Below are 23304 nucleotides of genomic sequence, written 5' to 3'. Positions count from 1 at the left end.
AATGTCACACAAACACAACATGTACGCTTTCACCAGGCACACACACCAACAGCCATTATTGCACGCTTTCACTAGGCATACACACACACCAACAGCCATTACTGCACGCTTTCAACAGGCATACACACCATCGGCCGTAAGTGCACACTTTCACCACATAACACACACACAATTACAGGTATAAAAGCATGCGTTTTGGCTGATGAGTACTGCAGTAAGGTGCATAAATGAAACTGTTGTTGTGCTACATACTGCTGTGGTGGTGCAGAGTGATGCTGTGTAGTTGTTCAATGGTACTGTGGAGGTGCTGAGTTATAATGTTGTGTCGCTGCGTGTTGCATTGGTGGGGCTCAGTGATGCAGTTGTTGTGAGAAGTGCTACTATTGTGCTGCTGAGTTATGCTGTGGTGGTAATCAATGAACACCAACACAGCAACACTCATCACCAGCACTGCACCACTCATCACCACAACAGCATTACTCAGCACCACACGAACATCACTCGGCAACACAACAGCATCACTCCACACCACCACAACAGCATCATTCAGCAACAACACAATATCACTCTACAACGACACAGCAGCACTATCACCACACCAGCACCACTCAGCAGCACAACAGCATTACTCAGCAGACAAATGTCACACAACACAACATGTACGCTTTCACCAGGCACACACACCAACAGCCATTATTGCACGCTTTCACTAGGCATACACACACACCAACAGCCATTACTGCACGCTTTCAACAGGCATACACACCATCGGCCGTAAGTGCACACTTTCACCACATAACACACACACAATTACAGGTATAAAAGCATGCGTTTTGGCTGATGAGTACTGCAGTAAGGTGCATAAATGAAACTGTTGTTGTGCTACATACTGCTGTGGTGGTGCAGAGTGATGCTGTGTAGTTGTTCAATGGTACTGTGGAGGTGCTGAGTGATAATGTTGTGTCGCTGCGTGTTGCATTGGTGGGGCTCAGTGATGCAGTTGTTGTGAGAAGTGCTACTATTGTGCTGCTGAGTTATGCTGTGGTGGTAATCAATGAACACCAACACAGCAACACTCATCACCAGCACTGCACCACTCATCACCACAACAGCATTACTCAGCACCACACGAACATCACTCGGCAACACAACAGCATCACTCCACACCACCACAACAGCATCATTCAGCAACAACACAATATCACTCTACAACGACACAGCAGCACTATCACCACACCAGCACCACTCAGCAGCACAACAGCATTACTCAGCAGACAAATGTCACACAAACACAACATGTACGCTTTCACCAGGCACACACACCAACAGCCATTATTGCACGCTTTCACTAGGCATACACACACACCAACAGCCATTACTGCACGCTTTCAACAGGCATACACACCATCGGCCGTAAGTGCACACTTTCACCACATAACACACACACAATTACAGGTATAAAAGCATGCGTTTTGGCTGATGAGTACTGCAGTAAGGTGCATAAATGAAACTGTTGTTGTGCTACATACTGCTGTGGTGGTGCAGAGTGATGCTGTGTAGTTGTTCAATGGTACTGTGGAGGTGCTGAGTGATAATGTTGTGTCGCTGCGTGTTGCATTGGTGGGGCTCAGTGATGCAGTTGTTGTGAGAATTGCTACTATTGTGCTGCTGAGTTATGCTGTGGTGGTAATCAATGAACACCAACACAGCAACACTCATCACCAGCACTGCACCACTCATCACCACAACAGCATTACTCAGCACCACACGAACATCACTCGGCAACACAACAGCATCACTCCACACCACCACAACAGCATCATTCAGCAACAACACAATATCACTCTACAACGACACAGCAGCACTATCACCACACCAGCACCACTCAGCAGCACAACAGCATTACTCAGCAGACAAATGTCACACAAACACAACATGTACGCTTTCACCAGGCACACACACCAACAGCACACATAAAACATCTGTAATTATGTATCTATAATTATCATTGCACGCTTTCACTAGGCATACACACACACCAGCAGCCATTACTGCACTCTTTCAACAGGCATACACACCACCGGCCGTAAGTGCACTCTTTCACATTACTCGGCAACACACCATCATCACTCCACACAACCACACAATATCACTCTACAACGACACAGCAACACTCATCACTGCCACAGCACCTGTCATCACCACGACAGCATTACTCAGCAGACAAACGTCACACACACAGAACATGTACGCTTTCATCAGGCACACACAACAACAGCTATAAATGCACTCTTTCACAAGGCATACTCCCAATACGCCGATACTACACTACATGACCCGCATCCCAGGACGACACAAGCAAAATAAATGAGTCAATGCATTGCGACATGGACACAAGCAAACTGTGAGCCCTATTCCATAATTACATTATCACACAAAAGGTCCTGTATACAACGTACATACAAAAAATCACAAAAGAACGCTTTCATTACATTTGAACAATTTGCATTAAAAGCTCGATCGTAGCAGCTCAGTCAGTGAATTCTAATAATAAGACAAACGTGACAAAAAAAGAACTGAGGCAGTGCATACATACTAAGCCAATGGATACCACGACACAAGCCAGATACGGCCCAACAACGATCCAAAGAAGATCCAGGTGCTAAATAAAAATTTTACTAGGTGCGAACTCAGGCGAAACAACACTACAGGACCCGCATACCATAACGACATGCGCAAACATGAGTCAAGGCATGCCGAAGAGACAACATAAATAAGAGCCAGTGATCGCATGAAAAACGGCACTAAGAAGAAAAGAGCCGGACACAAGCACAATTGCGAAAGAAATAATTGCAAAATTCTTATTTACATTCAATGCACACTAAAGAACATGATTATATTTTTAATTGTAAATAAACAAAGGCACTTGTTAAATAAAAAATTAATGGCAATTACCTGTCGATCGGAGCTGCTCAGTCAGTGAAGTGTAGAGATCAGAGAAACACCACACAAATATTACATAGACAGTGCATACATAATAATGTTTACAATAAAAATAAAAAATCACAATAAACACGGCAATGCATAGCGGCGACACAAGCCAGATACGGCCCAACAACGATCCAAAGAAGATCGAGGTGCTAAATAAAAATTTTACTAGGTGCGAACTCAGGCGAAACAACACTACAGGACCCGCATACCATAACGACACGCGCAAACATGAGTCAAGGCATGCCGAAGAGACAACCTAAATAAGAGCCAGTGATCGCATGAAAAACGGCACTAAGAAGAAAAGAGCCGGACACAAGCACAATTGCGAAAGAAATAATTGCAAATTTCTTATTTACATTCAATGCACACTAAAGAACATGATTATATTTTTAAGTTTAAATAAACAAAGGCACTTTTTAAATAAAAAATTTATGGCAATTACCTGTCGATCGGAGATGCTCAGTCAGTGAAGTGTAGAGATCAGAGAAACACCACACAAATATAACATAGACAGTGCATACATAATAATCTTTACAAGAAAATTAAATCACAATAAACACGGCAATGCATAGCGGCGACACAAGCAAGATACGGGCCCACAACGATCCAAAGAAGAGACAAGATGCGAAATAAACATTTTACTAGGTGCGAACTCAGGCGAAACAACACCACAGGACCCGCATACCATAACGACACGCGCAAACATGAGTCAAGGCATGCCGAAGAGACAACCTAAATGCGAGCCAGTGATCGCATGAAAAACAGCACTAAGAAGAAACGAGCCGGACACAAACCAACTGTCAACGAAATTATTGCAATGTTCATAATTACATTCAATTAAAAAAAAAGAAAATGTATAAATTTTTAAGTGAACAGTCACAGTCACACTTTCAATAAAATATCAAATAAAGCAATTACCTGTCGATCGGAGCAGCTCATTCAGTGAAGTGTAGAGATCAGACAAACAACACACAAAGAGAACATAAACGTTAATAAACAAAATTGATGTGTGTTGCCGAAAATAGCACTTTGAAGTGACGAAAGATCACAATCAGTACCCAAAAAAAAATAAAGAGACACACAAGTACTTCGGAAACACAAACATTCCTTAATTAATTCCCAAAATTATTTTTCGTCCTTACCGTTCACATTTCACATAAACAATCGAAACGTCACTTTGACAGAGTCAAACAGGAACGGTACAGTCAAAACCTGTAAATTAAAAATTATTATATAAATTTAACGTATTCAAATACAAGCAAAATACAGTATATAACAGCTATCATTTGGCATTACAGCAAGAATTACAGAAAACATATCGATAGCTGACATTTACAGTTCGACATGTTCATATAAACACTGCATCCAATAAATTAATTACAGTTTATCATTATACCATTACCATAATCCAATATTTACAGACGCGCAATAAATACATGACGCAATATGTAAATAACTGTAAAATATTATATAAAAAGTAGATATCGTAACGAATAAAGAAGGAAGAATATCAAAAACGCAATAATACATCTAAAAAATTGATCGATTTAATAACAATAGATACACAATAAATAATACATTCATATTCATGTAGTAAATAATTTTTTTTTAAGCTTACCTGTCAAACGACGCTGGAACAAGAACGGAAGATGAACACGCCTTTCACGGAATAACATTCACACCAATTTGGAAAGTTACACGTTGACGCACGTCAAACGCAACGCTACGTCACCAAAAAGTAGCAATGCGATTGGCTAGAAATTACGTCACACTTAAATTTACATAAAAACGAATAGAAAACTAGAACGCTACATTCTATTACGTAACGGACGTAAAGGGAAAACATAGCCTCCGCCATTTTGAAATACGTAAAATTAGACTTTAATTACAGTCTATAAACATTAACACATATGAATTGCAAAATAATACTTACCACAGGATAAACACTCACACTCACACAGCATCAAATATGTTATTTCACAAAATAATATTTTACTCACTAAATACATGAAAAGTACACTAACAAAAAATGACGAAAATATTGATTTAAAAGTTCATTACTCACATTTCGGAAATACTCGGCACAATTTTAAATTTTAGCTAAACAAACAACACTATTCGCATATTTCAATTCAAACGAAAATAAACATACAAAACATTCAATAAAAAGTTCGACATGTTCATATAAACACTGCATCCAATAAAATATTTACATTTTATCATACCATTATCAAATTTTTACATACGCGCAATAAATAAATTTCACAATATGTCAATAACTAAAATATTATATCAAAAGTAGATATGGTAATCAATTAACAAGGAAAAATACCAGAAACTCAATAATACATCTCAAAATATGATACATTTAATAACAATAGATACACAATAAAAAATACATTCATATTCATGTAGTAAATACATTTTTTTTAAGCTTACCGGTCAAACGACGCAGGAACAAGAACGGAAGAAGAACACGCCTTTCCCGGAATAACATTCGCACCAATCTAGAAAGTTCCACGTTGACGCACGTCAAACGCAACGCTACGTCACAAAAAAGTAGCAATGCGATTGGCTAGAAATTACGTCACACTTAAATTTACATAAAAACAAATAGAAAACTAGAACGCTCCATTCTCTTACGTAACGGACGTAAAGGAAATACATAGCGTCCGCCATTTTGAAATACGTTACATTTGAAAATGACAGTTGATAAACATCAAAAGAAAAATATGTATTAACAAATAATACTTACCACAGGATAAACACTCACACTCACACAGCATCAAATATGTTACTTCACAAAATAATATTTTAGTCACATAGAACATGAAAAGTACACTATCAAAAAATAAAAAATATAGACTGATAACTTCATTAATATTACATTTCGTAAATACTCCGCACAATTTCACATTTTAGCTAAACAAACAACACTATTCGCATATTTCAGTTCACACGAAAATAAACATAACAATGATTCCATAAACAGTTCGACATGTTCATATAAACACTGCATCGAATAAAAAAATTACATTTTATCATACCATTAGACACTTTTTACATACGCGCGATAAATACATTTCACCAAATGTAAATAACTGAGAAATATTAGATACAAAGTATATATGGTAACCAATAAACAAGGATAAATTGAAAAAACTCAATAATACATTTTAAAATAGGATAGATTTAATAACAATAGATACACAATAAATAAAACATTTATATTCATGAAGTAAATTCATTTTTTTTAAGCTTACCTGTCAAACGACGCAGGAACAAGAACAGAAGCAGAACACGCCTTTGCCGGAATAACATTCGGACCTATCTGGAACGTTCCACGTTAACGCACGTCAAACGCAACGCTACGTCACCAAAAAGTAGCAATGCGATTGGCTAGAAATTACGTGACACTTAAAATTACATAAAAAAAAGGGAAACTAGAACGCAAAATTCTATAATGTAACGGACGTAAAGGGAATACATAGCGTCCGCCATTTTGAAATACGTTACATTTAAAAATATTTAGAGTTTATAAACATAAAAATACACATGTATTAAAAAATAATACTTACCACCGGATAAACACTCACACTCACACGGCATCAAATATGTTACTTCACAAAATAATATTTTACTCAGAAAGTACATGAAAAGTACACTATCCAAAAAACAATAAAATATAGAATTAAAGGTTCATTAATATCACATTTCATACATACTCCGCACAATTTTAAATTTTAGCTACACAAACAACACAATGACATATCAGGATAAATCGAAAAAAATTAAAGTCACAACTAAAACAGAACTGCAAATTCAAAGTTACATCCACATGTGCACTTTTAAAATACATTGACTAACACTATTCGCATATTTATTTTCACACGGAAATAAGAATAAAAAAAATTCAATAAACTGTTAGACATGTTCATATAAACACTGCATCCAATAAAATATTGACATTTTATCATTATACCATTACCATAATCCAATATTTACATAGCCGCAATAAATAATACGATCTCCAAATAAAAATAGAGTTGAATAAAATAAATAATAATAACAAATAATAAAGACAGGAGAAACACTCACTGTCACACCACATCAAATGTACTAAATCAGAAAATTATCTTTTACTCACAAAGTACCTAACAACTACAGTAGCTAAAAAATACCAAAAAAAAGGTGAATATGTTCATTAATATCACCGCTAAAGTAACAGTCGGAAAAAATTGATATTCTTACCTAAACAAACAACACAATAAAATAGCAGAATAAATAGGAAATAAGAATACATACAACTACAAGAAACATGCTAACTCAAAGAGACATGAACATGTGCACTTTCTAAATATGTTGGCTAACACTATTCGCATAGTTCAATTCACACGAAAATAACGTAAAAAAACATTCAATAAACATTTCATAATCTTCGTATAAACACTGGTCATCCACGAAAATATTTACTTTTTGTCATTATCCCATCACCATAATAAAATATTGATATACTCGCAATAAATACATGTCACTAAATAAAGTACATACAATGCAAGAACATACATTAATGTTATACACAAAAACATAAAATATTACAACATTTCACATCCGAAAAATACATAGGCTAAAAATACATACCCATTCGACGAGATAATAAATTTTAGGTACGTAATAATTCGTATACAAACAATATATTAATTAAATATCAGGTGTCAGAAACATATACATAATATATAAATTTTACAAACATTTCATTTCTTTTACATTAAGTGAATACGCTATTACAAATTAATTCGCGAACACAACATTGAAGAATTTGTAGAAAAACATTATTATACATTCTTTATTTTAAACACACTATCAATAGTAGATTTAATAGACTTTAAACATAAACATTCAAATAAAGTCTTACCTGTTAAACAACGCGAAAACAGCACTGCAACAAGAACACGCCTTCCGCACACCACCATTCTCGATCTTCTGGAAAATTCCCCGGTTACGCACGCCAATCGCAACACTACGTCAAAAACGTAGCGCTACGATTGGCTGACAAAAATGTCAATAATAAATATAGAACACGGAAGTCTAAAGAAAAAAAAAAACTAGACTGCTGACCTACTAAACGTAAGTAGCGTCAAGGGGACGTATTGCGTCCGCCATTAAAAAATTAAAAATAATTATTTACGTAACAAAACACTACACTAACACACACAACACACACAAAATACATTAACAAAAACAGACATACACATAAAAAAATTATTAAAAAAAAATTAATTGCATACTATCATACACGTAACACCACTCATCCACGCAACACCACTCATACACACAACCCCACACATCCACGCAACGCCACTCACACACGCAACGCCACTCACACGCGCAACACCACTCACACGTGCAACGCCACACACATGCGTAACGCCACTGACACACGCAACGCCACTCACACACGCGACGCCACTCACACACGCAACGCCACTCACACACGCAACGCCACTCACACACGCAACGCAACTCACACACGCAACGCAACTCACACATGCAACGCCACTAACACACGCAACGCCACTAACACACGCAAGGCCACTGACACACGCAACTCCACTCACACACGCAACACAATTCAAACGCGCAATGCCACTCACACGCAACGCCACTCACATACGCAACGCCACTCACACATGTAATGCCACTCACACACGCAACGCCACTCACACACGCAACACCAGTCACACACCCAACGCCTCTCACACACCCAACGTGAGTGACACGCGCAACGCCACTCACACGTGCAACGCCACTCACACGCTCAACGCTATTCACACGCGCAAAGTCACTCACACACGCAACGCCACTCACACACACATCGCCACTCACACACGCAACACAACTCACATGCATGCGCAACACCACTCACACGCGCAACGCCACTCACAAGCGCAACGCAATTCACACACGCAACGCCACTCACATACGCAACGCCACTCACACACGCAACGCCACTCACACATTGTGGGTGCAGATTGTGGCATTAGATTGTGGGTGCAGATTGTCATTGCAGATTGTGGGTGCAGATAGTGAGTGCAGATTGTGGATGCAGATTGTGGGTGCAGATTGTGGCTGCATATTGTGGCTGCAGATTGTATCTGAAGATTGTGGCTGCAAATTGTGGGTGCTGATTGTGGGTGCAGATTGTGGGTGCTGATTGTGGGTGCAGATTGTGGGTGCTGATTGTGTGTGCAGATTGTGGGTGCCGATTGTGAGTGCTGCTTGTGGGTGCAGATTGTGGATGCAGATTGGGAGTGCAGATTGTGGATGCATATTGTAAGTGCATATTCAGAGAAAACTCAGCAGCACCACCAACATTGCAATGCAATAGGTCTCCTTTTAACGCAAATTTGAGCTATAGGCCTTGTAAATGGAAAAACCTTTTATTTATGTTCCAAAAACAACAACGCAAAAATAAAGGGCATTCTCATTTACAATGGTAATAGTTCTGACTTGCGATATTGCGAGACCTATTGCATTTCCAATGCTTGTTTATTTAGTTCCTCCCTGTTTAGGGTGAATTAGGTTCGGTTTATGCATAGCAGGGACAATGCATTATGGGTTTTGTAGTAGCGTCTTGTTCAGTAAAGAGTTTGTTTTCCTTTAAGTCAGGTAGTCACATGTTCTTATTGAGCACACCTGTGTTAGCAGTTTAAGAGCTGGGAGGGAGCGAGCATTGGGATTGATTTTTTTGAAGCAGGAGTGGAGACATGAAGAGATTAAAATGCCGGTTTTGGCTTTCACAAGGTAAATAGGGTTTTTTAAATTTCAGTAGTGAATGGACAAGGGGTAGTTTAAGGGGTAACTTGAGATTTTAGGCACTAATTAGATGTAGGATAGGAGAGCAGGTTTTCGTTTACAAACATGTTTCACAGTGGTTAGTTGGTGGAGTGACTGTGAGGATGGTTAAGGGAGGTGATTTTTGGTTGGATTAAGGGTTATTATTTTCTTGTTTCTTCAGGTATTGGGCAGGTTATGCTTCACATCGGTTAGTTAGTGGGGTGACTGTCAGGGGGGTTGAGGGAGGTAAATTTGGGTTTGATTAAGGGTTATTATTATTTTGTTTCTTCAGGTATTGGGCAGGTCACATTTGAGAGTGGCTGGCTAAACACATCTTTCTAAATTTGTTACAGCGACCCCTGACGAAGAACCAGACAGGTTCGAAATGCATTGGGGTGTATTGAAAGTCCTGTACTGAAATAAGATTGACTGCACAAGCTCATGTTAAAGCTTGGATTGGCTACAGAAAGCATTTTGAAAGTGCATGAATAAAGTATTCAGTGCTATCTATCTGTCTCCGGATTGATTCTATAAAAATACAAAGATCAGGATAATTAACATGACAAGTTAAATGGTTTAACATGGATTACTTGGTTTACAGTGAAGGTTCGGTTTACTTGGAAAATGTTCTTTTTAAAGCAGTGCAGCAGATGGGGCCTCTAAACGCGCAACCTTTTTGTAGCACTTTCTAGTAGTGGCATTTCTACGCTAGTCATGACAAAACCACCTGTACCACTGGAAAGGTTTGTCATTCTCGAGTCCAATGATAGGAAACAATATGAGGCTGCTCAGCTACAATCCACTATTGCAGCCTGAAGTAATTTCAACCCTCCCCCCATGTTAGCCTATGGGAAAAGTAAACCTCATAGGTAGTGAAAATACACATGGGTATCCTCACTACCTGGGCAGGAAATCACATGGGTACCTACCCTTCCTTTCACCTACCACTCGCTTCACCTCTTAAGATGTACCCTCTGGGTGGTCCAGTGGTAGTAAAAGGTTCTCTTAAGATGGCTAGTGATTTAGAAATGCCAGCCTGAGTAGAGGTGCATTTGTGCAAATGCAGACCTGCAATGGTAGGTAGAAACACCAATGGTGCAAGAGCAGACACCAGCAGCAGTGGCAGGCTCGACTCATGTTCAAGCACATCATTGGTGCAAGTGCGCAGACCGGCCTGCAATCGCAGGCTGGTGACCTATGTCACAAACATCAGGTAAGCACTGCTTCCTAACATGGATAAGAAGGGTGCACACACCTTCATGCTGCATTTAAAGTGGTAAAGTGCCCCAGGTCATAAGGCCACAACAAGAGATTCAGCCAAATCAGAGCGGTGTCCCATGGGGACAGCCAACCCCCTAGGTAGGGAAAACCCACAAGGGGGTAATTACCTACCTGGGCAATGAACACGCAGGTGTACCTACCCGGCCACTCACCTATACCAAGCTTCACCCCTTAGGTCTTACCCTAGGGCTTCTCTGGAGGTAGTGAAAGGCCCCCTCAGATTTGGCTAATGAGTGAAAAAGGCCAACCTGAGCATGATACATGTTTGACAGGCTATTCTGGTGGGTGACACAATCAGTGCTGAGTCCCACTACTAGCAAGTGCAGTACCCCCCTGGGTATGTGGTGTACCTTTTTACATGGCAGTTACGACACCTAAACCAATCAAGTAAGCACCCTTTCCCGGCATGTGTAGGAAGGGCTTGTGCACTTTCCCACTGCAGTGCAATAGGGAAATTTCCAGAGTCCTAAGGTCAGGAAAAGAGAGTCTGTAAAAACTAGGACAAAAAGCGAAAGGTGTTGAGGTAATCCCCCTAATAAGGGCCATGTCCAACAAATGCTTGCGAGAGATGAATCAGAAGCATGCAGGAAAGAAAGTTTACAAGGGGAGTCACCATTATTTTTAAGGTTTTAAATCTGCCCCACCATTGTCGAGACTGCTCTGTCCAGGCCGCTAGTTGCAGCAGGGGCGGAGCCACGCACAGCTAAAAGGACACGTCGGGATGGAAGGAGCACTTCGCGTTCTAGTTCATGCGAGCGTCTCCTTCGCGTCTGGAGACACTCACCTGCTTCCGGATCCCGCAGCACCATTGGTTCCTGTTTCCTCATGTCTCCACATCTCCTCGACTGCACTGCTGGAAGCTCTCCTGCATAAAGAAAAAAGAAAAGAAAACTGAAAAGCATCATGTAGATAAGTTGGTAACGCGCTTGTGCTTAGATGCTTGATTAGTAGTTACAGAGAAATATCTGGAAATACTTATCTAATGGGGACTCCATGATTGAAATTGACATCTTCATTCCTCATTGTTATATTGCTGTTGGCTGCGCTGAAGTATAGCAGTCAGTACATTAGATTCCTGAATATTTAAGGAAATAAGAAATACATTATCCTGCACATTTTTTCATTTTTATTTTTATCTGTTGCTTACTCAAAACTTCCCTAAGGGTTTATGGCTAGGCTATCATTTTTGGGCTAAATTTCTGTTTCTATGTTCCTATTCATATTACATAAGTATCTCTACATTGCACACAAGGGGATGGGGTACACATTGAGATATTTTCTGTTTGCTGTTTCCCATGCAGAAATACTCATTGAATCATACAACAACTTTTTTTTGGATACTAGTGGAAGAGGGGAAAGCATCAGGTATAGAATATTGACATTTATTTATTTATTTGCTGGTTTTTATAGCGCTTGAATCGACTCCAGATGGAGTATCTCTGCGCTTTTGGTGCCGGTTAAACAGGAGGTGTAATTAGAGCAGAAGTTAGATCTCATTTTTAAACAGAACGGTTTTCAATTGCCTTCTGAATTTTAAATGTTCAGTACACTGTCTCAGGGACAGAGGGAGTCTGTTCCATAATGTGGGTCCTGCAATTGATAACGCTTTATTCCCATGCCTCGCTTTCCTGGCACGGGGCACCACTAGGAGCAGATTATTGCTTGACCTTAGTGGTCGGGTTGGAATGTAGGGAATACATTTGTTTTCAAGATATGCGGGCCCTTGTCCATGTAGACATTTGTGGATCAGGCAACATATTTTAAATTTCGTTCTTTGCCGGATTGAGAGCCAGTGCAGTTGCTCAAGGAGGGGTTTAGATGGAGTTCTTGGCGGAGCATTAAGAACTAGGCGGGCCGCCGTGTTCTGAATGACCTGGAGCTTAGCCAACATGCCTTCATTGGCAGAGAGCAGCAGGCCATTACAGTAGTCGATCCGACTTAGAACAAGTGCCTGAACTAGCGTTCTCCTAAAGGAATCCGGCAGCAGAGGGAAGACCTTACGCAACAGGCTGATGGTGTGGAAACAAGAACCCGAGATGTAGTTAATGTGTTGTTTTAGTGATAGTTCTTGATCCAAACGGACTCCTAGGTTTTTCACTATCTGTTTGGGTTCGGGGGCTGCTCCCAGGTCCTGTGGCCACCAATCCGGGGCCCATAGCATCCTGGCTTCTCCAAACAGCATGACTTCAGTCTTGCTGACGTTGCACTGAAGGCAGTTGGAGGACATCCAGTGTGCCACTGCCTTCATACCTGATGAGAAGGAGTTTCTTACTTCAGCGGAGAGGGTTTTGAAGGGGAATATGTGTTAGATACTGGAGAAAGAAGTAATTTGCTTTTCATTCCGCAGTTTGCAATGACCATTGTATAGACAAAAAACTGAGACAAACTAAAATAGTTGGAGCATGTGAAAACGAGGGTCCAGAACTCCCTTCTTGCTACAATGATTTGATGGAAGTATTCGAGAAAACAAAAGACCACTGTTCTTCCTCCACACAGGCCATATGACTGCAGGATTGATTTAATTCCTGGAGCTCACATTCCCTGCAGCCGTAGTAATGCTCTTACTGAAAAAAGAGAATATATATCTCAGGAAATACCTAGACGAGATGCTACACATTGGGTTCATCGGCCCCTCTAGATGTACAGCCTCTTCTCCTCTTTTTTTTATCCCAAAGCGGGAAGGGGGGTCTTCGGTGTTGCATCGACTACAGAGCTCTAAATGAGAACACAATAAAAACAGGTATCCCTTGCCCTCGATTTCATCTCTGTTGGATCAAGTAAAAAAGGCAAAAATCTTTACCAAGCTAGATTTGCGAGAGGTATATCACCTGGTACGAGTACAGCAGAGGGAGGAACGGAAGACTGCCTTCAGTACCAAATTTGGCCTATATGAGTACTTAGTAAGGCCTTTGGCTTATGCAATGCTCCAGCAGCCTTCAAATTGTTCATAAATAAAGTTCTGAGAGAAATGTTGGACATATATGTCATATCTTACATTGTTGACATATTGGTTTACTCATCTTTGCCAATGGAGCATGAAACCCATGTACGGGCAGTACTGATGAAACTTAGGGAAAATCATTTGTTCATAAAACTGCAGAAATGCGAAATTCACACACAGCAAGTGGCCTTTTTAGGGTTTATCCTATCTCCGGACGGAGTGGGTATGGATCCTCACAAAGTTTCAGCAATCACACAATGGCAATCCCCTAGATCAGTGAAGGAGGTACAGAGTTAAGTTTCATAGGTTTCGCAAACTTCTATAGAGGATTCATAGAGAATTTTTCAGCACTAGCCTCCCCTATAACTAAAATACTTAAGAAAGGGGTAACGTTCTTTTGGTCTACTGAAACAGAAACAGCCTTCAACAAACTCAAGGAAGTCTTTACTCAAGCTCCCGTACTAAAACACCCAAACCCTTCTCAACCATTTACAGTAGAGCCTGATGCTTCCCAGCAGGCTATAGGGGGTGTTCTGTCTCAGAGAGATACAACCACGGGATGCTTACATCCTGTGGTTTTCTATTCCCACAAGCTGAATATCACAGAGCAAAACTATTCCGTGGGAGACAAAGAATTGTTTTTTTTATAACCAATTTTATTGGCATTTTAAACAACAAAGTAAACATAGCACCATTTTGATATGTCAGACCTTTCAATACATTTACAAGAGGATCCTCCCATCAGGTTGTTTGGAGTGTGAGCCCACCGGTGTGGCGGAAACTCAATCCAGCAGTCCCATCCATTTGCCCCATATACGCTCATGTTTAGCCGGGCACCCTCTTGCTTCGTATACAGCTTTTTCTTGGACAGCGCACCAGTCCACACCCCTGAGCCATTTTGCCAAAGAGCGAGATGCTGACTCTTTCCAGGCCGCTGCAATGTCTCTTTTGGCTATCAGAATGGCTGTTCTTAGAAATAGTTTATCAGCGCGTGAGCCATCCAGCCCCTCCATCACCCCCAGGAGAAGGGCAAGGGATTGAGAGGGACCTCCCACTCCAGTATCCCACTCAGCTCAGATACAATTGACTCCCAATACTTAAAGAGGATGGCGCAAAACCAGACCATGTGATAAAAGTCGGCTGGCCCTGCCTTACAGCGTGGGCATTGTGGGGTTGGGAGGAACCCCGCTTTATGGAGCTGCACCGGGGTAAGATATGCGCAGTGGAGGTAGTTGATTTGGATGAGGCGGAGCCTGGATGATATAGTGAGTGTCCTTGGGGCCATCAGAACATCTCTCCAGTCTTCCTCCTTTAGAGGACCAAGCCAATGATCCCAGCGGGCTCTGAGAGGTTCTAGAGTGGATGGGGTATTGTTTATCATGGAACGATAGATTTGGGATATTCCCCCCCATTCCCAAGTTCCCCATGAGAAGCTTGGCCTCCAGTGGGCTAAATTCGGGGATTGTTGTGTGGTCAGGGATGGGGATGGCTAGGGCGTGTCGCAGCTGAAGGTATCGGAGGAATTGGGTGGAGTGTAAGAAGTAGGCCTGTTGTAGGTCCCAAAAGGAGGACAAGTGCGCTCCCTTCCATATATCTCCCAGGCAAGTTATACCGATCAAATCTCATTACTGTTAGTGTAGCTACCAAGTTATTATTATTTTATTTAGAAGTTTTCTATAGCGCTAACAAGACCCGAAGGTAGCAGAGCGCTTTACAGTAAGAGGAAAGGCATGGTGAGCAAAAAGATACATAACACATAAAGGCAGTCCTCAAGACAATGTTGGGAGAAGTTCGTAACAGTAGGCCTTTTGGTAGAAGGATACAGAGATAGCGCATAGTTCAGAGGGAGATCCTCGTTATCTAGGACCCAAGGAGCGGGTGAGGAACAAGGATTTGAGTTGGATCTTGAAGTCCGGATAGGAAGGTAGAGTTCTGATATGAGGGGGGATAGAGTTCCATATTTTGGGGGCATTTCCAGTGAAGGAGCAGTCCGCAGTTTTCTTCTTTCTGGTTTTTGGTGGGATGAGCAGCAGGGAGTTGGAGCTTCTCAGATATCTGCTTTGGCCTGCTTTTTTGAGCTTGTTAGCCAAGTATTCTGGTTTACCGGTGTGGAGGGCCTTGTGTGTTAGGCAGGCCGTTCTGAAGGAGCTACGCATTTCCACCGGGAGCCATTCAAGTTCTTTGAGTGCTGGGGAGATGTGGTCAAATTTTTTGCATCCTGTGATCATTCTTGCTGCCGCATGTAGTGTTGTTTTTAATGGAGCCAGGTGTGATTTGGGTATGCCTGTAAGGATTGAGTTCCCATAGTCCAGTCTAGATAGAACTAGAGATTGGGTGGCTGGTTTGAGGTCTTTGTTTGGAATAAAAGGTTTTATTTTATTCAACAGTCTGAGGTTGAAGAAAGCACTTTTTGCCGAGTTCTTAATGTGGTTTGTCAGGGTTAATTTGGGGTCAAGGGTGAAACCCAGGGATTTGACGGAATCAGTTGGCGTGAGAGAACCTTTAAGAGCATCGATCGACTTCAGCCATTCAGTGATTTGAGGATTGTCTTCTTTGTTTGAGATGAGAAGAGTTTCGGTCTTGTCGGGATTGAGTTTCAGGTGGTTTTTTGTTAGCCAGTCTTGAACATCTTTTAAGACAGCATTTAGTCTGTGGATGTCATTAAGCGAGGAGGTTTCCAGGTAGATCTGCGTGTCATCCGCGTAGAGGTGGAAGAGGATATTGGCATTCCTGAGTAGTTTGGCGAGCGGTTCCATATAAATGTTGAAGAGCTGAGGAGAAAGTACTGATCCTTGGGGGACACCTTTGTTGACTTGCTGCGTTTCAGAGGTGAAGTTCTTCAGTTTTATTATTTGCGAACGGTTGTGGAGAAAGGAAGAAAACCAATCAAGGACAACTTCGCCGAGGCCAGCTCTTGCTTGCAGAGTTTTGATGAGGAGCTTATGGTCTACCGTGTCGAAGGCTGCGGATAGATCAAGGAGTATGAGAAGGCAGCACTTGTCAGCGTCAAGAGAACCGTGAATGTCATCTAAGATGTTCAGCATCGCGGTTTCTGTGCTGCGGCCTTGTCTGAAGCCAGATTGGAGGGGATCGAGGAGATTGATGTTCTCCAGATGATGAGTCAGTTGCAGAAGAACACATCGTTCCAGTGTTTTGGCGAGTAGGGGGAGGTTAGATATCGGTCTGAAATTGTTTAAGTCTGCAGAGTCAAGACCGGGTTTTTTCAGTAAAGGAGTGACTTGTCCCATTTTTAGGCAGTCAGGGACCACTCCGCTTTGTAGGGAGCTGTTTATGATTTTGCCCCAGATGGGAGCTAAAGTGAGCTTCATTTTTTTGACTAGTGAGGGAGGAATGGGGTCTGAGATGTGAGCTGATGGTTTGGCGGTCGAGATCAGCGAGATTATCTCAGTTTCCTGCACGTGACGAAAGCTTAGCCACGGGGCGGGGGGGGGCCCAGAGAGGAGGGTCTGAGGGATGGCCGCGTTACTGATGTCTAGAGATAGTTCAATTTTTAGGACCTTGTCATTGAAGAAGCTGGCGAAGCTATCGCAAAGTTCTTTGGACGCTTGTAAGGGTGGGGGTAGAGGCTTGGATGTTTGATGTCTGATTATGTTGAAGAGCTCCTTAGGTCTGTTTTTGGAGTTGGCTAGAGCCTCTCGGAAGAAGCTGGATTTCTTGCTTTTGATATTGTTGTTGTACTTCTTGCGGGCTGATTTTAGTTGTAGGCGAAGGGTGGTTGTTGGGTTGTTTCTCCACTTTCTTTCTTTGGCTCTCAATGATCTTCTTTCTGCGTTGAGGTCCGCATTGAACCACGTTCTGGATGGGGTGGCGCGACTTCTTTTGAGCTTTGGAGGAGCTAGATTATCGAGAATGGAGACTAGCTCAGAGTTGTAGTGGTCAGTGAGTTCGTTGGTCGAAAGATGTGGGGAGTTGTCTAGAAGAAGAGAACTTAGCTGCCGTTCTAGAATGTCTAGGGGGACTTGGGAGAGGTTTCTTGACCATTTGGGTGGGTCTTGGGGAGGATTAAGCGGGATGATGGGGTGATTAATGTGGAATAGGATCATATGGTGATCTGACCAGTCAACTGGGAGTATGTGGTTGATCGTGATTGAATTCTTTTGTGCAATGATGGCGTCCAGTGTGGCTCCTTTGTAATGTGTCTCCTCGGTGCAATGTTGAGTGAGGTTGTTGTCGGTGAGGAGGTTGGATAGTGATCTAATTAGAGGGTTATGGGATTCATTCCATCGGAGATTCAGGTCACCAAGAATTATGTTTTTGGAGTCATCGAGAGAGTCTTGGGCGATCAGGTTGGATAGTTGGTCTCCAAACTCATTGTTTCTGCCCGGGGGGTGATAAAGAAGATGGCAGAGTAGAGAGTCATTGTCTTTGGTTTTAATGGAAGCGGATAGGCATTCAAATGAGTTGTATTCAAAGGGGGAGGTTTCTGTGATGTTCCAGCTGTCCTTGTGGATGATAGCAACTCCACCTCCTCGTTGTTCTATCCTGTCTTTGGAGATGAGGGAGAATCCCGGTGGAACCAGCATGTCTAGGCAGGGGGGAGATGACTTATTAAGCCAGGTCTCAGTGAGGAACGCAACGTCTATGTCGTGTGTGAGGATGGCTTCAGCTATGTCCGTTGCATGTAATGAGGCCGATCTGCAGTTCATTAGGAGGCAGTTGGTGATTCTCTCCTGAGTGCTGGTGGTTTTGTCTTTAACTTCTCTGGGTATGGCGGTGAGGACTGGTAGTCTTTGTCGTTTGAGGATGGGTTGATCTTTCCGGAAACCAGTGATTACTTGGATTTTAGATTTAGGTGAGACTGAGATGGGAGAGTCGTAGGTCGTGGCTAGTGATGCTGCTTCACTGTCTGACATGGGGGCTTCTGATCTGAGTGGTCTGGTGGTCAAGTGATTTGAGCCTGCTAGGGAGTGAGATGGGTTAGTTGTCGGGGGCTTGGTCCGTGAGGTTCTGGGGAGTTCAGTTTTTTTGGGCCTGGAAGCCAGGACCTTAGGGTAGGGATCAATCGGGAGGGGGTTAAGGGCTTCTGAGGGTCCCTGGGTGATGATGGCATTGGCGAGGAGGGGCGTTGGGGGAGGGGTATTGGAAGGTTTGGGGGTATTACATTGAGTACTGAGGGGTACTATGGGACCCTGGGTGATGTTGGGGTTGGCGAGGAGGGGTGTTCGGGTAGGGTGATTGACGGGAGTACAGGCAAAACCGAGGTTGAGGAGTGTTACTGTAAGGCCTTGGGTGATGGAGTCGACCTGTTTTTCCAAGGCTGAGAGCCGTCTGGTTATGGAATCGATGGGGGTGTTGCGGGCATCTGCAGTGGGGCCGGGCTTAGTGTGGTTAGGGAGAGTAAGTTGAGAGATAGGGATCGGGGTAGAGGGAGGGGGTGGTGTGGGAAGAGGGCTGGGTGAGAGATTGGACATGGGAGGGAAGGGGAGGGGGTCGGGAGGAGGATGGGGTGGGGGATGTTTGAGAGTTGGGAGGACATTGGAGGGGAGGCTCGATGGCTGAGGACTGCCTGTTGACCGGGGGGTGAATGTCCTCAGGGTGGGCAGTAACTGTGGGTGGTGGGGGGGGTAGGGGGGGGCGAAGGGGGTGAGAGTTGCGTTTCCTGTAGGAGGTGGATGGATGGGTGAGGAGGGTGGGCTGAGGCGGGGGGGGGGAGCCAGACGGGCTTTGTGTGGATCGGGGTGGGTCGTGTCGCTATCATCTCTGATTGTAGAGGGAGAGGGTGGTGAGGGTGTTGATGCGAGATGGGTAGGAGGGGCGGACTTGAGAGAGGGAAATAAGGAGTCAAAAGCTTCCAGATTATCGTTGTTGGCTTGTATGAGGACTGTGCCATTGGAGAAGATAGTCACTGTTGTATAGCCCCTGCCAACTGATCTGAACGGAAGAATCGTAGTTAATTTGCAGCTGTGGGCAGTGGAGGTGGTTTTGGCGATGAACATCCGTGATTTGATTGTGAAGACCCAATATTCGGGTCTTTCGGTGTGGAATATTAGGTCCATCTTTGTCGGTCCTGTGGTGGTCGAGTGGTAGATGTCAATGATTAGGGTTTCTTTATGTTTGCGGATGAGTTTCTGCTTGAATGTGCGTCTGAGCTTTGTAGAGAGGAGGGGGGGGAAGATGATGGTGAAGGAGTTCCGACTGTGAGGTTTGAGATGGGCAAGTGGGATTGGAGGAGGAGGTGGCGATTGGTCCCGGGCCATCGTGTGGATAATAGAGGGTGGGAGAGCCTGGATGAGTTGTGATCCGAAGCTTGGAGCTGAGGTGGCCCAGGGTATCTAGCCGCGGTGATCCCGTGGAGTGATTGAGGGTGACGTTCCAGGCTGGAGGAGAGGGTCTTAGAGCCCGTGTGGTACTTCTTAGGAGTATGCAGGTGATCGTACTCGATTAGTTGATGGATTTTTTGTAGACTAGCATCTTGAGAATGGAGTGAGATGAAGATTCTAGTTAGGAGGGGGCATGCAAAGAGCCTCCCAAAACGTACACTCCAATGGCCAGCTCAGTACAGGATCTGACCTGACGCAGTTCTAAAGTTGCTGACAGCAAGCTCTATTGTCCATGATCATTCTGATAGAGTTGCACCTTGTCTGGTGTAAAGGGAAGTGTTTTTGAGTCTACAGGGACGTTTTGGGGAAGTGGATGAGAATAGTGGGAGAGGACGATCCGTTGTCCCCCTGTTAGATGCCCCACTCGAATTTAGCAGTCAGAAACTTCACTGAAACATCAGGCAATGTCTTCGATGGCCGCCATTTTGAGGTCAGGCACAAGGCCGGCGGCGGTGGGCAGCAGAGGGAGCCGGAGGGAGACTTTAATTATTGCAAAGGGAGGAAGATAGGGCTATCGCTTGGCGCCCGCGTAATAGACGTTGCCTCGTAGGTGGAAGATGCACCTCCGAGGGGCATTCGAGTCAGGCAGCGTCTTCTTTGTCCGCCATTTTGGGTACAGGCGGTGAGAGGGCAGCAGAGGGAGCCGGGGCGGGGGCTTACAGTTGCACTAGTAGTGGATCGGGGTGTAGCTTAGGCACCTCTGCCGATGTAATAACCTTTAGAATGTCGGGGGCGACTCCGGGGTAAGTTAGGGTCAGGCGGCGTCTACTTTGTCCGCCATTTTGGAAACAGGCAAGAAGTTTGAGGCGGAGAGGAGCCTGTAGCTTCGATGACGGGATTGCTGATAATACTCACGAACCGGGCTGTAGCTTGATGATCATTAGGTCGACTGAGCGCTTGCAGGGTGAAGAGGAGCGGCTCCGGAGGAGGCTCTCGTCAGGCGATGTCCTTGATGGCCGCCATTTTGGGGACAGGCTTACCGGAGGCGAGCGTCTCAGGGCTCCGGTGGTGGAGTGAGGTCCTGCGCTGTTCGGCGGGCTTGAGTTGCGGAGTTCTTAGTTCCTGGAACTGGCGCTGGTACTGGAATGCTGGATCCGGCGCTGGTCTGTGTCAGGAAGGTAAGTGTCCTGAGGTCGCAAGGAGGGCAGAGGGGCGCCGATCACCGTGGAGCGAGATCGGGCGGCTGGACTCTGCTTTCCTGAGGCGGGACAGGCTTCACTTGTCCTTCGGTCGTCGTTCCTGGTGTTGGGCAGCGCTGGGGGGGGGCACTGCTTAGGGTATTATTTGTTGAAGCCAGGAGCTCGGTTTCAGAGCTTACTCCCCCCCCGCGGCCATCTTCCTAAGTACCAAGTGCCGTGCCACAACGGTATTTGTAGTGAAAGCTTAGCGTCCCAGTGAATGTATTGCAGCATGGAGTGCCATGCCAGGAGAACTACATGAGTAACTATTGGTAGAGCGTGAGTAATTGAGGCCCTATAAAGCATGGCTTGGACTTGTGAGAATCCAAGGCTCTCCAGTTTCAGTGATAGGTTCGTCCATGATTTTAGGCTCTGTCTTTGAGAGCCGCGGAAGGGGAATATTCTGCAGAAAGGTGGAGCTACCCTGTGACGTTTGTGAGTGATTCGCTGAATACAGACCCTTATAATAGTTTGCGAAGGTCTGTGCAATTGTTGCAGGAGCGCAAGAAATTTGTCCCTGTACATTGCAGATTTCGGGGACTATCTGGTTAGCCATGGGGAAGGTAGTGAGCCAGTGAAGCAGCTTGCCGTTCTTATCTCCCCACCCATAGAACCTGGCCACCGAGGATCTCCAAACCAATTTGGCAGATTCTAGGGAAAAAGTTTTAATCTCTTCGCGTATTAGCTGCAGCTGTCGCGTTCCGCCTCTCCTTCCGAAGCGGCCGTTGTCAGTTCCAGATGGAGGGCCGTGGCCGCGAGGTGAGAGAGCAGGCGGTCTTGGATCTGCTGTTTGTATTTGAGGAGCACTTTGGTATATCCCCATATCGTGGCCTTGACCGCCTCCCACAGTGTGTCCTGTTGTGGCACTGTGCCCTCGTTGGTGCGAAAGTAGTTGTTCAGTTATTTTCCAATTCCCTTTTTGTAGTCTTGTTCCTGGAGGAACCAGGGTTTTAGTCGCCATAGGGTTCGCAGAGCTCCCATGGGGCCCCCCACCCGCAGAAGGAGTGGGGAGGGGTTGGACACTCTACGCGCTAGGATTTGAATTTCGGAAAACAGCCTGACAGTCTGGGGCAGGCATAAAGATGAGGTCAATGCGAGAGTGAGTGAGGTGCGCAGCAGAAGTGTGTGTGGATTGTAGCTTCTTAGGGTGCCAGGTGCGCCAGACATCACAAAGGCCAAGTGTGGAAGCCCAATCCCCAAGGGCGCTTGGCCTCTAGTTTCCTGTGGGAAGATGGGGCACCTGTGGCATCTGTAGTGGGCTCAGGGACAGCATTAAAATTCCCCCCTATTATGGTCAGGCCCTTGGCGAGGGTGAATAGTATCTCCATCGCAGCCCGAAGGGCAGATTCTAAATTTGCCGGAGGGGCATATTAGTGACATTAGGTTGACAGTAGAGTCCTCAAGAGTACCTGTGAGGGCAGTAAAGCGGCCTTGAGGGTCGTCAATCACCTGGGTCGGTGAGAATAGAAAGGAGCGCCGCAAGAGGATTCCTGTCCCGCGAGCGCCCCTGGAAAATCCAAAGTGCCATACTCTGTTGAACCCCTGACGTGCCGGAAAGGGACAGTGATTTCCCATCAGGTGTGTCTCTTGGTGTAGTAGGACGTCTGGGTTAACCCGCCGGGCATATTTTAAAATCTCTGTCTGTTTGATTTTGTCTAAAAGACCGTTAAAATTCCATTCAAGGACTCTCAGGGGTTCACCCCAGTACAGGGACTAGACTTTATGAGAGAGTGAT

Source organism: Lissotriton helveticus, chromosome 2_1 (genome assembly GCF_964261635.1).
Source record: "Lissotriton helveticus chromosome 2_1, aLisHel1.1, whole genome shotgun sequence".
Taxonomy (NCBI): Eukaryota; Metazoa; Chordata; class Amphibia; order Caudata; family Salamandridae; genus Lissotriton; species Lissotriton helveticus.
The sequence above is the reverse complement of the archived record's forward strand: the minus strand, read 5'-3'. Positions refer to the sequence as shown.